The sequence below is a fragment of the Ascaphus truei genome, chromosome 1 (assembly GCF_040206685.1).
Source record: "Ascaphus truei isolate aAscTru1 chromosome 1, aAscTru1.hap1, whole genome shotgun sequence".
Taxonomy (NCBI): Eukaryota; Metazoa; Chordata; class Amphibia; order Anura; family Ascaphidae; genus Ascaphus; species Ascaphus truei.
In genome coordinates, this window is record NC_134483.1 from 470,482,549 (window position 1) to 470,498,567 (window position 16,019).

Below are 16,019 nucleotides of genomic sequence, written 5' to 3' on the forward strand. Positions count from 1 at the left end.
GGGGGCGGCGCCGTCCTGTACTCAGTGTGTGGAGGTGCACATGTGCCATTATGGCATGTCACGCAGCACTGTGGAGAGGGGTGCGTGTCTCCCTTACTTGCCTCCTGCATCCATAAGAGTCTGAGCGGGTGACGTCAGTTTGGATAGTGTTTGATAGGATATCGGAAGGCCTGTCAAGCCATGCGAGCCCACGGGGGCGTGCAAGAGCACGCAGTGACATCACGCACACCCGTTTTTTTGGCGTGAAAATTTGAATATCGATCTCAAGATTTTAAGGTATATAAAGGGGCCCCCTGTGTGTGGTACCATACTCCTTGATAAAGCACTGTGTTGTGTGAAATGCGTAAGAGAGTTTACACCTCTTTTTGTCATGTCTATAGTCAATAAATATTTTTTTTATATCACCTGTCTCCCTGGGCAGTGCGCTGCTCTGTGCATTTTTTTGCATACTTTGTTCCTGTATGGATTTGAAATGGTGGCTGGACACGCCCATCAGGAATCAAGTTAGCTCTAAGAGTGGGTAAGATCTTTGCAAGAGTTATTCTACTTATATGGACATTCATCACTACTACAAACTTTGGTGAGTTTTTCTGGACTTTATTCCGTTTATATCTCCAATGAGGTGCAGTGAAGTGTAAGTACCATCCTCATTTTTCTATCACCTTCAGGAGTATTATGCCTTATATTGAATCTGAGTCACTCACCTAGTAGTTTTACCCACTCCATTAATGAGCATTATTCCTATGATATATTTATGGATAAGAAGCAATAATTAATAAAGACTTTTGGAGCACCCTTGCACTCTGTATATTAAACTGAACCTTGACACTGTTTAATGGTGAAAATTACCCAATGAACCTCCTGACCGTACCGCTGTGACGAATACCCAAACCAATCTCTGCAACAGAGGGCCAGAAGGAAATGATCTATTTCCTCCATAATTGTTATGTAGGTAAGCAGCCCCCTCCCCTTTTAAATACCCTAACACTAACAGCCATATTTAAATATATTTAAATATTAACTCCTACCCGACCAGAGGGCTAGCCGGCCCCCTGGTCATGCACACTCCCACTTAAATTTCGGAGTTTCTCTCCCCCTTTTAATGGAGGTTTGGATTCTAGGTAATCAGAACTGCCCATTTTATAGATATATAAGGTACAGGCATACCCCGGTTTAAGGACACTCACATTAAGTACACTCGCGAGTAAGGACATAATCGCCCAATAGGCAAACGGCAGCTCGCATGCACCCGTCAGCACGCCCTGAACAGCAATACCGGCTCCCTACCTGTACCGAAGCTGTGTGCAAGAGGGGAGACTATAGAGCCTGTTACAAATGCGTTATTTACATCAGTTATGCACGTATATGACGATTGCCGTACATTACATGCATCAATAAGTGGAAAAAAGGTAGTGCTTCACTTTAAGTACATTTTCGCTTTACATACATGCTCTGGCCCCATTGCGTACGTTACTGCGGAGTATGCCTGTATACGGAAAACATTTGACACACAGAGCTGATTCATTTGATACTTACTATTATAATATTGTAATATAGTATTGATACCATGGTGTGGTATTCTATGACACAATAAATGCACCTTACAAATAAAAAGTCAAATCAAATTTATATATAATACCAATACCATCATATAACATTATTACTAATACCACTGTATTTACTGTATAATACACCAACATACTTTTCAGTAAGCCTGTCACGGGAGACCAGGGTTATTAACACCTTTTCCTACCGGGATCATCTGATTGAACAAGACACAGCAGTAAAATAAATTGTAATTTATTCCAGAATTTGACATACACACAAAGTAACACAATTGACACTGTTAACACACTTTCTGGGAATGGGGCTAACAAATAAAATCTTCCTTTAAACAAAATTGTTACAAACGACCTCTGTAGGAGTCCTTTCCAATGACCGGGAGGTACTCATGAAAGTCCTGCAACGCAATTCGGCATACAATCCCAGCCGCGACCACTACGTCCTCAAAAAGCGGGACTTAGAAAATTTCTTGAGTCAAAATATTTAAAGCTGGCTCGCGTCTATTCTTCACAGAGCATCTTTAAATTTGCCGCAGATGGTTTGGTGCATAGGTTAAAGACAAAAAAAATAAATCATACAGAAAATACTAGAACAATAATAAACATGCTAAAATACTGAACTAAATAAAACATTGGTCTATAGAATATCAATAAATATTTACTATATTGTGCAAAATACATACTATACAGTAAAATAGGAAAAGCATGATAAATGTAATACATATAAATGGCAATAGAAAAGTATGTTAGGTATAAACAATATTGAGATGTATACTAAAACAAGTTTTACCAGTATTTACAATTTGTGAAAGAAAAAGATAAAATAATTTATAATTCCTGCTCACTGGATAATTGAAAGTGATGCCGGATTGCCTGATTAGGTGCCAAGGGCCATGCAGTAGGTTACTTATAGCTATTGCAAGATGATGTAGGATTCAATACATACTGTGTTATCGTCTAAAATTCCATCAATAAAAATGTAAGATTTTAACATACAAGTATATTGTTCTGTTACTCTGCACCCACTGATTCATTTAAAGAACAATGATTGCAAGGGAATCTAGCTATAATCTAGTATAATGCAACAAAAAGCAATTCCATTAAACGTTATTCTCTTTAGTATTTAGTAGCAGTGGTAGTATATATATATATATATATATATATATATATATATATGTATGTATGTATGCATGTATATATAAATATATACATATATACAGTGTTCGACAAACCTATACATTTGCATGCCCCGGGCGAGTGGATTTAACATCGTGGTGAGCTTCTATTGGCCCAAGCAGCACACGTGTGGTACTAGGTAAAGAGTAGATTTTTTTTTGTTCGGCGAGTAGATTTTTTGGTGATTTGTCGACCACTGCATATATATATATTATATAGTCAATGAAAAAATAGTTTGCACTCACAGTTTCTCCAATGAAGGCAGATGCTCGTCCCATATAGAAACATGTACAGGGTAACCAGGGAAATCCAGGTAACAAAGAGACAGCACACCGCAATAATGAAGTAAATAAAGTGTATTAACAACACAGGGCAGCCAATGTTTCGGTCCTCAGAATGGGACCTTCCTTAGGGCAGTGTAGAGCCCTGAGGAAGGCCCCATTCTGAGGACTGAAACGTTGGCTGCCCTGTGTTGTTAATACGCTTTATTTACTTCATTATTGCGGTGTGCTGTCTCTTTGTTACCTGGATTTCCCTGGTTACCCTGTAAATATATGTAACCCATGTCCCCCCCCCCCTCCCCAGACACAGATCGTGCCTCTAAGGTGTATTGAAAGCTGGCTACATGTATTATGGTGGTGCATACCTGCTTGGAACAGGAGGGCCTGAGTCTCCCGCGTTGGTGCGGGGGATAACAGGGCCAGGCTTCTGGGGTATATGCCTCCATCTTCTTTAGCACCGGTGCAGCGCCTCCATCTTCTGGCGAGACCTATAGGGATAGGTTAAGATCCTCCCAGAAGAAACCCTGGTCCCAGGGCGAGTGATCTTAAACTCACACAGTCTTTTGTATAAAATAGCAGCACTCTTTATTGTCCTTGCACAATGATACAGCAACACTTCATGCACAGCGGCACACAGCAGTTCATATACAGCAGTGAACTCCAAATGTGTACAGGCCTTTCCTCCTCTCCTCTCCTCCAGGCTGTACCCTAGCCAGATGGGCTGGTTAGGGGTTTCAATACCCCAACCCCCACCTCCAGGATATACTCTCTGGGTGAGGGTAGATCTCCCCCCTCATCCCCTGAGCAGGGTGAGGGGCATTGGTCCACGCACTACAGTGCTGTCAGCTCTAATCTGTATGGCTGAGTGTCTTTTCTCCCGTTTCCAGCACTCTCCACTCTCACAACTCCAACAGCCTCAACTCTCCAGAAAGTCACATCTTTCTCTCCTCTGCAACAGACTGTCAGGCTCTCCTGCTCCCAGGCAGAACTCTCAGACTGAACAACAACTGACCAGACTCCCTCCAGACTCACACAGACACACACAGGAGCAGCCCACTAAATAGATACAGCCCTTCCCCTTATGATATCAGCAGGACCTCCCCTCTGTCTCAGGCCTGCTACAGAGTCAGGGGCCTACCTCTATCACTCCAGGCAGAGCTTGGTGGGGGGAAAACCCATGATTACTACTGGCGTCTGCCCTTACCAGGGCTTACTCCAGTAGGAGAAGGATTGGTAGCCCACTATTTCTTACAGGGGCTACACTTATTTATATATATATATATATATATATATATATATATATATATATATATATATATATGTGTGTGTAACAGTTCGACCCATACCCAATCTCATATGGGCCCCTATGGTCTGAATCTGCCCCCAGTTACATCTCAGTGTAGTGTGGTGCACCTGCTGGGTCACAGGACTCCTGAGTCTCCCGCTCGTTGGAAGTGGTGATTTCACCATGACAGGCATATGAGGTAGTGCTGAGTTCTACTCACAGTTGGTACAGCGCCTCCATCCCTCCAGAACCCCACGATAGCAGGGAGGAGTCTCTGGAAGAGAACTCCTGGATGCATCTTCTTCCTGATTAACTCCAGTCACAGGCAAGAAGGGTCTTTGAATCAAGGGCATCTTTATTTGCATCATGCATGGCAGACTGCCCATCATAGCGGCCGGTACTTAGCCACACATCATATAGGAAGTTCCCTCCTGACTCTGTAATAAAGCCAGGGCTATTTCTGCCACCTCTCCCCTAAGGGAGGTTACCAGCTGTGCCAGAGCCCTGGACACAGTTTGGGGTCAGCTTGTCACTCTGCCACTTGAGCTGCACAGACTCACAGCTCTTGCACCAGACACTTGCACTGTCTGGATCTGATCTGACACACTCTTGAACTACTCTTGAACTACTAACTTTAGGAAGTGATGTGTAATATATAGCTTCCAGAAGGCCCACCCCTGTGTCACTAACAGTGGACACAGAGCATGCAGTCACTTCCTTTGCTACACCTCACACATCACAGGGGTTGAGGGCAAACCTCCATGATGAGTTCTGGCAAACCTGCCCACTTAACAGGGATTACTGCACAGAATGAGAGAGATATGTAAACCCAAAATTACACAGGCCTACATATATATATATATATATATATATATATATATATATATATATATATATATATATATATATATGTATATACCGTGTAACACCCCTTCCCTCCTCCTCAGGGAGATTTGGCTGATACGGGTGTTATGGTGTTAACCTGTTAGGCTTACAAGAGGCCTAAGCCTCCATGCTTGGGGAGCCTGGGGTGGCTGATGCAGCGCCTCCACTTGTGCGGATCCCTGCATTGGTGGGATAGCCCCACACGGGAACCGGTCTACCTCTCTGGTATGCCTCCAATAACCTCAATCCACACAAAGTATATGCAACCTATTTACTATGGTCCCATAGTCTCAGCAATACTGTACACACACATGTAGCCAGGTCCCCTCTGGTTCCCCGGTTCCCCCGCGCTCTCTTCCCTACCTCCGCTGCTGCCGGGTGGTTGCGGCTGGCTCACCAGCGGCCCATCTGCAGGGCGCCGCCATGTTGGATTGGTGTATAGTGCACGCGCGGGGGCTGGCGCATGTGCGGAAAGTGTGAGGTGGCCATTGAAAGGTTGCGCATGCACAGTGGTGAAAGAGCATGCGGTTGCCCATAGGAATAGGCTTCACGGGGACCATGTGACGCCAGGGAGCCAAATGCACAGCTAGGTTCCTGAGACAGGAGATAGATATTTGCGCGCTGGAAGAGGATGAGTCAGTCGGAGCTAGGACAGGATAGGGTTAAGAGGTGTGTGCAGGGGTCTGTGACCCTCTGCACTATGCCAGATTTCCCCCTAGGCCCCAGCTAGCCCCCGACTCACGGTGATAGATTGTGGCTGCTACAGGGAGAGGCCCTTAGGTAGGAACCCTGCACCTTTAGCTATCTATAATTCAGGGACATGGCTGCTACGCTGCGCGACACTGATACCAATGGTCTGGGACCACGCTGCTGTGGCAGAATCAGACTATCATCACGTGGAACACTCCAGTGGGATACCACCCCACGCGGAGGCGGGCGCACCGGGGAGGACATTGTTGGATCGGCGGATCCCTATCTGTTTTCTTGTCGGCGTGCCCGGATGCTGGAGCACCCGGTAGGTACCTTACAGAAAGTGCACCAACTATAACTACTCTCAAATTAGTGGGCCGTGCGTTCACACACGTTGGCTTTGGGTGTGGGACGTTGTGGGTCTGGGATTCTCAGGACACGGTGTGGGTTACACGGTGGTGGGATACAGCCGTGCGAGGTGTGTGGGTAGTTATACATTTAGCCTTATAGAATTATAGACATTATAGAGTATGATATATGTGTTCCAGTAAAGGCCTTTCTATTTTACATTGTGTGTGTTCGTTGTTTGGGTGCTGTGAGGGGCTCCTCCCACTATGTTGTATATCGCCCCAGGCTCTCCATGGTGGAGGCTTAGGCTCCTGTGAGCCAACAGGTAAAGGGCAGCACCAGTAGCCATCTTGTTTAGGGGAAACAGGGCTACACACACAATCATAGTTACCGTCCCCCAAAGTACTGAAAATGCCCTTGGCCCTAGAAACACAATGTCCATCAAAACAGTCCCTCCCATAAATATATGTGAGGGAAGCGCTACCCTCCCTGTGTGGTGTTGGTACACGTGGGAACCTTCCTGGGTGCTCGGGTACACCAGGGTATATTCAGACAGGCTGCATCCGTGATCCCACGATTCACGGCCTCCGACACAATCCCCGTCTCACCTTACGTCCGGTAGCACTGCATGGACGTTCCACCAGGCCTGGGGAATCCTCTGCCGCGGTTCCATCTACTCCACTGAATTGTCTGCACACTAAGGGGCAAGTCCCTTACTATTGGCCAGCCCTACAACATTCCACTACGGTGTAGGGGAACTAGCTGGGGCCTACCGTGGAATGGGTCTGGCCTTGTCCAGGGGGCTTGACTAGTTCCCTGTACACACCCTCTCCCTTCGCCGGCTCTCTCAAGACTGAGCACGCCGCCTCCAGTCCGCGGAGGAAATCCTGAACAACAGGACCTCCTCTTTCTGCAGCGCCAACCTCAAGATAGCCGCTTCCTTACACAAAGTCCCTATTTTTGTGGCTGCGCCAACTACAATATGGCCGACACAGCTCACTAAACAATCCCACGCGACGTGACCACTGCCAGGGAGGAGGCAAGGGAGGGTACCCTGCTACAACCGTAAATACACAGGGCCACCAACAGCTTTCACGGGCCCAGGACTACAGTTTCCACCAGGAAATTTCTATCCATTTCCTGTATCGGTGGCCTTGCGAAACCCCACTCTCTTTCTCTTATGTGTTTTATAATATTATGTTTAGTGACATTGTAAAGATTATTATGATGCTTGATGAACATAACCAAAATGCAAAAATATATTCCAATATAGTAGTGTCCTCTGCTTTATGCTGTTGTATACATAGATGTGCTCAATGCCAAAATAGAAGAACTACAACATTTATGTATAGCTTTCATATTGTGTTCCGATTTTTCAGGATGAGAAACCTTAGAAGAACACATTATTACAACAGCACAAATAAAACTATATTTCAACGAAAGCATTATACAGTACTTCTTATTTACTCATCTCTGTAAAACTCAGTTAGTGATAGATTTTCATCTTTTTTGCTTCTTTTACGTGCAGTGTATGATCTCCATCTAACAATATATGGCTCTTTTTGCTGCATGTTCTCTATCTCTCTTTTTTTAACACAGTGGTTCTCAAACTGTGGTCCGCATAGTATTCCAATATTCACTTCAGGCAGCTCTCTCTTCAATTCTGTGCATATTCTCCCCCTACTAAAGTCAGTTTTATCTCTAGGTCCCAGATAAAAAAAAATTATACTGTAATTATATATAAATATATTGATGAGATCTGTGTGTAAGTACTGTATGGTGCTGCTCCAAATGATTATTAACAATGAAGAGCTCTGTGATATAATAAAAATTGAGAACCTTAGTTCTAAACTAATAGCTGAAAAGGTGTTTCTTCTGAGTCCTGTGACTGCCTGATATAATCAAATCCTTCTTTCTAATTTGGTCATTCCTATTTACAGCAGTTCACATTCTATTTGATAATTAGTAATAGAGTCCCATCTTCATTCACAGTATATCCTGCCCTTTATTTTGTCTGTTCTCTCTTAATATAGTCCCATTGTGCCTTGCTTTCAGCAAAATTAGCTTACTCTCTTTTGCTGTATTTTCTGTCTTTGCACATTGGGCATGTTGGTTGGTACTATAGGATGCAAAATATGGGATTTCTTATAGCAAAAGCTTTATTAAATCTATACAGTATTAACAGATTTATATCAGTTCTTTTGCCAAAATGTCCGCACTCCCAAAGTACAGAAAAGCTGTACTACTACTTGCTGTATACTGTATCATTCACTTTATAAGTACACTAATGTTACATGTGGGTAAGAAAAGTTATTACTTTGGGTGGCTTTCTAGGCTGTCCAAAGCTAAAGACATGTAAAATCTTTCACCCAAGGTCGCTAAGCCTTCCAAATTTGCCCTTCACAAGCGATTTGCCAAGTCATTGTAAGACAGATTTCAGGCCCTACAATAGGGCTTGAGAGATAGAGAAAGAGAAGGAAGAGTCTTTTTTAGTAGAGTGCCCACTGACTTATATACTGTACCTCCATAAACATGATTTTGTACAACATGTGGAGGTATACCCATGACCACACCTAAGATACCAGGGAAATAAGATTTTTTGAATATGCAAATTACATTTAAATGATTTATATCAGTATATTTCCCCATTTTTCTGTTTCGTAAGGTATATAAGTAAATGGGTACTATACTAAATAGAGTAACTCTTCTCTCTTTTTTTCTCCTCTCTCCATCCTCTTCAGTAAAAGAGCTATTTTTAGTGCCAGGCTTTTAAAAAGCTTGGCAAACCTGCAAACTCTTGGTAGATAGATTTGATTTTTGCTAAAAAATATGTTTTCTCTTTGAGGCTTTGCGAAATCTTTGGCAAGGAAGCAAAACGTAATGTTTTTTTGACAAATGTTGCATTTTGGATAGTTTCATACTGTACATCTCTACTGAAAGCAGTGACTGTGCTTTACAAGTAGTGGTTACAGCACAATGGTATTATAATATCACTCCATTCTTTACAGTAACATCAACATGGTTAATAGAAGGTTTCCAGTGTAATGAGCTTGTTTTATAGTTACATAGTTACATAGTAGATGGGGTTGAAAAAAGACGTACGTCCATCAAGTTCAACCTATGCTAAATTTAGACAACAGATACTTTATCCTATATCTATACTTACTCATTGATCCAGAGGAAGGCAAACAAAAAACCCCAGTGACATATCATCCAATGATATCTCATAAGGGGAAAAATAAATTCCTTCCTGACTCCAAGAATTGGCAATCGGATTAATCCCTGGATCAACATCCTTCCCATGTATACTTATTTGGTATATCCCTGTATACCTTTCCCCACCTATACCTTGGTGCCCAAAATTGTATTCCATATTGTAGGTGTGGTCTTACTAATGCTTTATAAAGGGCATCATTATGTTTACTTCCCTCCCATCCATTGCCCGTTTGATTCAAGATAAGATCTTGTTTGCCTTTGCAGCTACTGCATGACTTTGGGCACTATTGCTAAGCCTGCTGTCTACAAGCACTCCTAAATCCTTCTCCATCAAGGATTCCCCCAATATATCTCCATTTAATTTGTAAGTCGCCTTTTTATTCTTGCATCCCAAATGCATAACCTTACATTTATCTGTATTAAACCTCATCTGCCATTTACCTGCCCACGTTTCCAATCTCTCCAAGTCCTTCTGAAGAGAAATGACACCCTGATATGATTCTATTACCTTACACAATTTGGTATCATCAGCAAAGATGGAGACGTTGCTCTCAATGCCAACCTCAAAGTCATTAATAAACAAGTTAAAAAGCAGGGGTCCCAGTACCGATCCCTGAGGTACTCCACTCATGACTTTAGACCAAACTAAAAAAGTTCCATTTATGACAACCCTCTGTTGTCTGTCCTTTAACCAGTTTTCAATCCAGGTGCATATATTATTACTGAGTCTAATTTTCTTTATTTTGTACACCAACCTCTTGTGTGAAACCGTATCAAAAGCCTTTGCAAAATCTAAGTAGACCACATCAACTGCATTACCCTGGTCTAAATTTCTACTTACCTCCTCAAAGAAACACATAAGTTTAGTTTGGCATGACCAATCCTTCATAAATCCATGCTGACTATTACTAATAATTTTGTTTTCAATTAGGTATTCCTGAATATTATCCCGTATTAAACCTTCAAGTAGTTTCCCTACTATTGAAGTCAGGCTTACAGGTCTGTAATTTCCCGGTTGTGATCTAGCTCTTTTTTCAAATATAGGCACCATGTCTATAGACAATACAAAACATACAATTAACATAAATGTCCTTGGCGCACTATCTGGTATATAACCTGACAGTAAAGAAGTCCAATTTGTCCTTGATGACAGGGATATTAAATCCGAAATCCAATCGTACTGGAGGTCCTTAGAGGTAGTTGAATCGAATCTGTGATGATATAAAAGACAGAACAACCATTGCGCAGTACTTCTGGTCAAACATCAACTCCCCCACCGTTGCCAGCTACTTACTTAAAAATAGATAAAAAAGGGCCTCAAAAGTTATCTTTCACTTCTTCCCCGTCGCCTTATCTCTGTTATGTTGCCAGGCGAAATAACTCCTCTACTCAGAAAGAAGCCAGCGCAATACCGGAAAGTAAGGGAATAGGGCCAATGGTATGATACCGTCACAATTTAATGCAATAAAACTACAAGACTATAAAACAGTGCACTCACATGTCCATAGTCCCTATGTGTGTGATACAATGTGCCGTCCACTTGTGTGGCAGGATGCCTGGATGCTGCAGATGGAGGTGAGATTCGGCTTGTGTCCCCGCTTCGTGGCCGCGACTCGGAGCGCCTCGTCTCCCTCTGGTGACGTCACTGCCCAAGCTCCCCTTCTCCTCCGCGCATGCGTGAACGTGAACGTCGTATCACTGCTACAGAGACTCCACCCTCTGATTGGCTCCCGTACCATGTGACAGGCTTTCAATGACGTCACATCCATTCTCCCCCATTCTCCCCCAAGCCTCTGTCACATGGTATACTAGAGCCAATAAGAATAGGGATGGAGTTCCCATGCTCTGATTGGCTACAGTACCATGTGAGGCCGGCCATGTTTCTTTTCATGACGTCATCTTAAAGGCAAATGAAGCAAAGCCATTCTGATTGGCTGTGCTTTCATTGCCTTTAAGTGACGTCATCATTTTTATTTTTTCTCGGCCAAAACACATGGTTTTCACGGCCCAATCAGGGCCGTGGGAACCATGACGGAAATGTGACGTCATAGGCCTTTGAAAGCCTATGTCGTCTCATTTTTAAGCCAGACGCCGAGGAGGAAGGACCTCCTACTGAAGAAAGAAGACCAGGGCGTGGCCGAAGATGGGAAGAAGACCCCGGAAGAAGGTAGAAGAAAGAAAAATACAGATGAAGATGGATTACAAATAGAAGACCCGTGGATTAATTTGGATTTTTAATTTAATGTTAATTTCTTTATGGTTTTTTATTTTATGGGTTCCTGTGCCTGGTGGTTTTGTACGTGAGTAACCAGTTCAACGGGAGTCGGTGCGGGCAAGTAATGGTAAGTGATTTAAAGAAATGTATTTTATTTAACTTGTTCATTTTTTTAAAAGCTTTTTTTACATGTGTATTTTTTTTTGTGGTATATCATTTCTTGCCACTGAATGTATGTATGTATGTATGTCTAGAGAGATATATACATACAGGGTAAGAAATGATGTTGTTTTAAAAGCTTGATTTGATGTTTTAAATTAATTTGTCTATGCTGCTATGCTTTATTGTGTGTTTAAAGTATTTTACAATTAGATAGATGTAATTGTTGATATTGTATGGTTTACTTGAGGTCAGGGTTAGCCTTTGTTTTCAATTTTGTATTCTTGTTGGTACATATATTTTTTCTCAGGCTAAATTGTTATGTTCAAGGCTTGAATTTTTTAATTGTTTAATTGTTAGGGATGGAATGTAAATTGTTTAGGGATGTCATTAATGAATGGTAATTGATTTATGTTTACTGGATTGGATAAAATAGTATACTTGTTTGGAGGTATTTGTATTTTGATTGCAATTTTATTGTTAACATTCATTTGCAGAATGTATATGCTGCATAGATTGTATGCATCATATATGCAACGTAAATGCAATGTGTTGATTGGCATTAGAGGTATTTGATTGGCATTTGATGATTGTGATTGTAAGTTCAGTTAGGATTATGAAAGGAAATTAATTGTATTGTAGTGTCTTTATGGAGAATTGTTATTTTGAGTACAGCATGTTTGATAACCCTTCTACATTTATTTGTATATTGGTTCATCATGTGTGTGTGTATATATATATATATATATATATATATATATATATATATATATATTTGCATGATGAAGCCAATGTACTGATTCATGGGTGAAGGGTGGGTATCGGGCCATTGTGGATTAACCCCTTAATTACCTTTGCGGTTATTATCCGATAAGGTGTTTAAGGGGTTAATTGATATCTGAATGTAATTGCAATGTATTGGCTTTGTTTTGGCTATGTATTTTGTGGGCAAGACAAGGATGTTGCTGGCGATGGAGACTTCTTATTGATGAGGTCAGTAGTACTTTATTTATTTGAATATGCTAGTTAATGTTTTTAATAATGGGCAAATAATCTATTATCCATATCTGGATAATAGTTATTTTGCACATTATTGTACTGTAGGTGTTGGGGGGGGTGTGTATGTATTGAATGTATAGGCCAGGTTTATTTTTTTTACATTCAGGGTTTGTTCCGTGGTTCTGCGTGGGACCTCTGGAGACCACCTGTGTGCGGAGATCAGGTATACCATAAATATGAGCAGAGTACTCTGGCGCCGCGCGCATGCGCGAAGACTACGATCCTCATTGGCTAAAACACACCTAATGACGTCACCATTTGGCGCGAAATTAGGCAGTCAGCTGTATTTAAATTGTCGGTTTTAACTCACACAGCACTTCTTGATAAAGTTCCTTTGAACGAAACGCGTTGAAGGTTTGCTGCTGTCCCACACCATGAATTGTTAAATAAAGGACTTATTTTTCTGCAAGACCTGCTCCTTCATTACTGCTGTGCGCTGCACACCCTGGCTTTGGATACACATTCTACTACAGCTGCACGCTCTGGAAGGGAGACTGGGGAAGGAATAAGAATACTACAGTGAGTACCATACCTGGGGCTACCTAATGAGGAAGGGGGGGCTGTCTTTTGGCAACCCACTCCAACCTTCAGGGTACCTTATGCCCTCTTAAAGGCTCAGTACAAATCACTTAATAGTTGATTACCCAGTCAACACTCCCTTCCTTTAAATACAGTCCCAGCACTTTCTGAGCACCATTTCAAACACACAGATCCCATGGGTATCAGGCTGGTGGTTCAACGGGTGACACATGCAGGGATGAAGCAGTGGCCTCACATCTGTGGGGGCACCGCGGACCCGTAGTCTGCGGGGATGAAGCTGTGTGGTCCCACTGCTGTGGTGGCACCGCCGACCCGTAGGTGCGGGGATGAAGATGTGTGGTCCCACTTCTGTGGGGGCACCGCGGACCCGTAGTGAGCACCCGTGAGTTCCCCAGACCCCCGTGGCAACCACCCGAGGCCCCGCAGACACCTGTGGGTCTGACCCGGGGCTCCCAGACATCCTTGGGCCTACCGTGGGGACCCAATTGTGGCCCACGGTGACCCAAGGAGACCACCTGGGGGACTCGCGTGGGGCTGCGTTATGAACCCTGTTTGTAAAAGGATAAATCTTGTATTTATGGGGGGGCACAGGGGGTGGGTAATGTATTTAATAAATATCATGATGTTTATTATGTATCACTGTATTGTTTTTATTGTGGGTACTGGGGGTGGGGGGGGGGGTTCCCCAACGGTATGTGGGTAGGCCTCCCTTGTGGGTATTGGGTGAGGGTGGTTAGGCCTCACGGGGTGGGGGGTTAGTGTGGGAGGGTATGTAGGCATCCCGAGTGGTGGGTGAGGGTGGGTTAACCCCTTAATGACTGTAGCGGTTAATAACCGCTAGGGTGATTAAGGGGTTAGGGGACATTACATTGGATGTTTTCATTATTGTGTCTGTTTTGCAGCAGCGGAGGGGGCCATGGGCAGGATGAAGAGGAGGATGGCCTTCATCGTGGCAGCCGGACATGGGTGGTGAGTACTATATGTATTTAATGTATTTATTGCTGTTTATGTATTTAAAATGGGCACATTCACTATTATCCCTTTGTGGATAATAGTAATTGTGGCCATTACTATACTGTATGTTGGGGGGGGGTATTTCTTTATAAGTATGTATGTGTTTAGACATTAATTTGGGGGGGCACATAATTGGTACTGCAGGCCTGCGGGTAACACCCGAGGGCCCCCACCGGCCTATAGTATCATTGATGTTCATATATGTGTATGTAGGGGTATTTGGGGTTATATATATATATATATATATTTATTTATATAGAGATATGTATTTATTTATATTTATTTATTTATTTATTGTGGGACTGGTGTGATTATTTTTTATTGTGGGTAGTGGGGGTGGGTGAAGGGGGTATTAGCCCCAATGGTGGTTGTTTAGGGCTTGCGGGGGGGTAGCGGGAGGGCTTAATCCCTTCACGACCGTAGCGGTATTAACTGCTACGGTCGTGAAGGGGTTAAGTGCACCCGCTACCCCCCCGCAAGCCCTAAACTCACACCCAGGGCCAAATACCCCCTTCACCCACCCCTGCTACCCACAATAAAGCTGGCACGGTGGGTTAACCCCTTCATTGCCTTAGCGGTTAGCCGCTAAGGTAATGAAGTGGGCTGTACATGCCTTTTTCCTGCCTCGGATGCATGCCGGGTGCCTCCGGTGCGGGTATCAGCTCCGGAGACCCCCGGCATCAATCGCAGACTGGAAAAAGTACTGATTTTTTCTAAGTGTCGACTGTGCCGATGCTTCTCCTCCACCAACTTGCCAACTTTAGTTGGCAGACTGGATTCCCGATAAACTCTCCAATCTGGAGTGCCGATCAGCACCGAAAAGCTGATCGGGGCTTCCTGAATTCAGCCGGGTTCAAAAAGTGCCGATAAGTGTCTTATCGGCAGCCGGATCCCGATAATTTGTTATCGGGATGAAAAGTTGCCGATAATTCCCACTTATCGGCGCTTACTGAATCTGGAGGGCAAAAAATGGCGAAAAAATGCCGAAAAAGTCTTATCGGGGCTTACTGCATGAGGCCCTATGTTCGGATATGGATATATGTATACAGTTGGTGCACTTGATGAGGTTACCTGCTCCAGCGCTCGGGCCTGCCAAAGAACTTCACAAAGGATCAGACGACGAATGACTTCCAGGAATACCTTCCGGGGCGATCCCACCCGGTCGGCTGTTACTGTGTGGCCGAGGTCTGAGCCAAGAACTCTGGTATGATAGTGCAATAGTCTCTGAATGTATCACTCTCCTGCTGGTTCTAAGGGGGCTGTGTCCTATCTAAGGGCCAGTCCCTACTTCCGCTTCACTCTACGGGGACTCAGGGCCTAACTGGGCCGGGGTATGGGGCCTAGTGTAGGGGCTGTTGGCCTCCCTACACGTAGCGCTCCTCTTCCTTCCTCCTCCCGCTTGGTTCTGACCGGCGTGCTCCCCTACGCAACCTTCTAAACCTTCCTCCCGCTATTCCAGCCGCCCTATAGGCTCCCTGGCGTCACTTGGTTTCGCTATAGCTGCTGGGATTCGTAGTCCCGTGCGCTCAACCCTATAGGAGCAGCTCCTCTTTCGCGGGCGCTTGCAACCTCTTGCTGCGCATGCGCAA

At 43.7% G+C, this 16,019-nt stretch overlaps 1 protein-coding gene across 1 annotated transcript in view; it reads right to left on the reverse strand.

The window, feature by feature from the left end:
* Positions 1–16,019, reverse strand: part of GABRB1 (gamma-aminobutyric acid type A receptor subunit beta1) — a 592,027-nt gene that overhangs the window by 319,343 nt on the left and 256,665 nt on the right. The gene's annotated exons all lie outside the window — the stretch shown is intronic.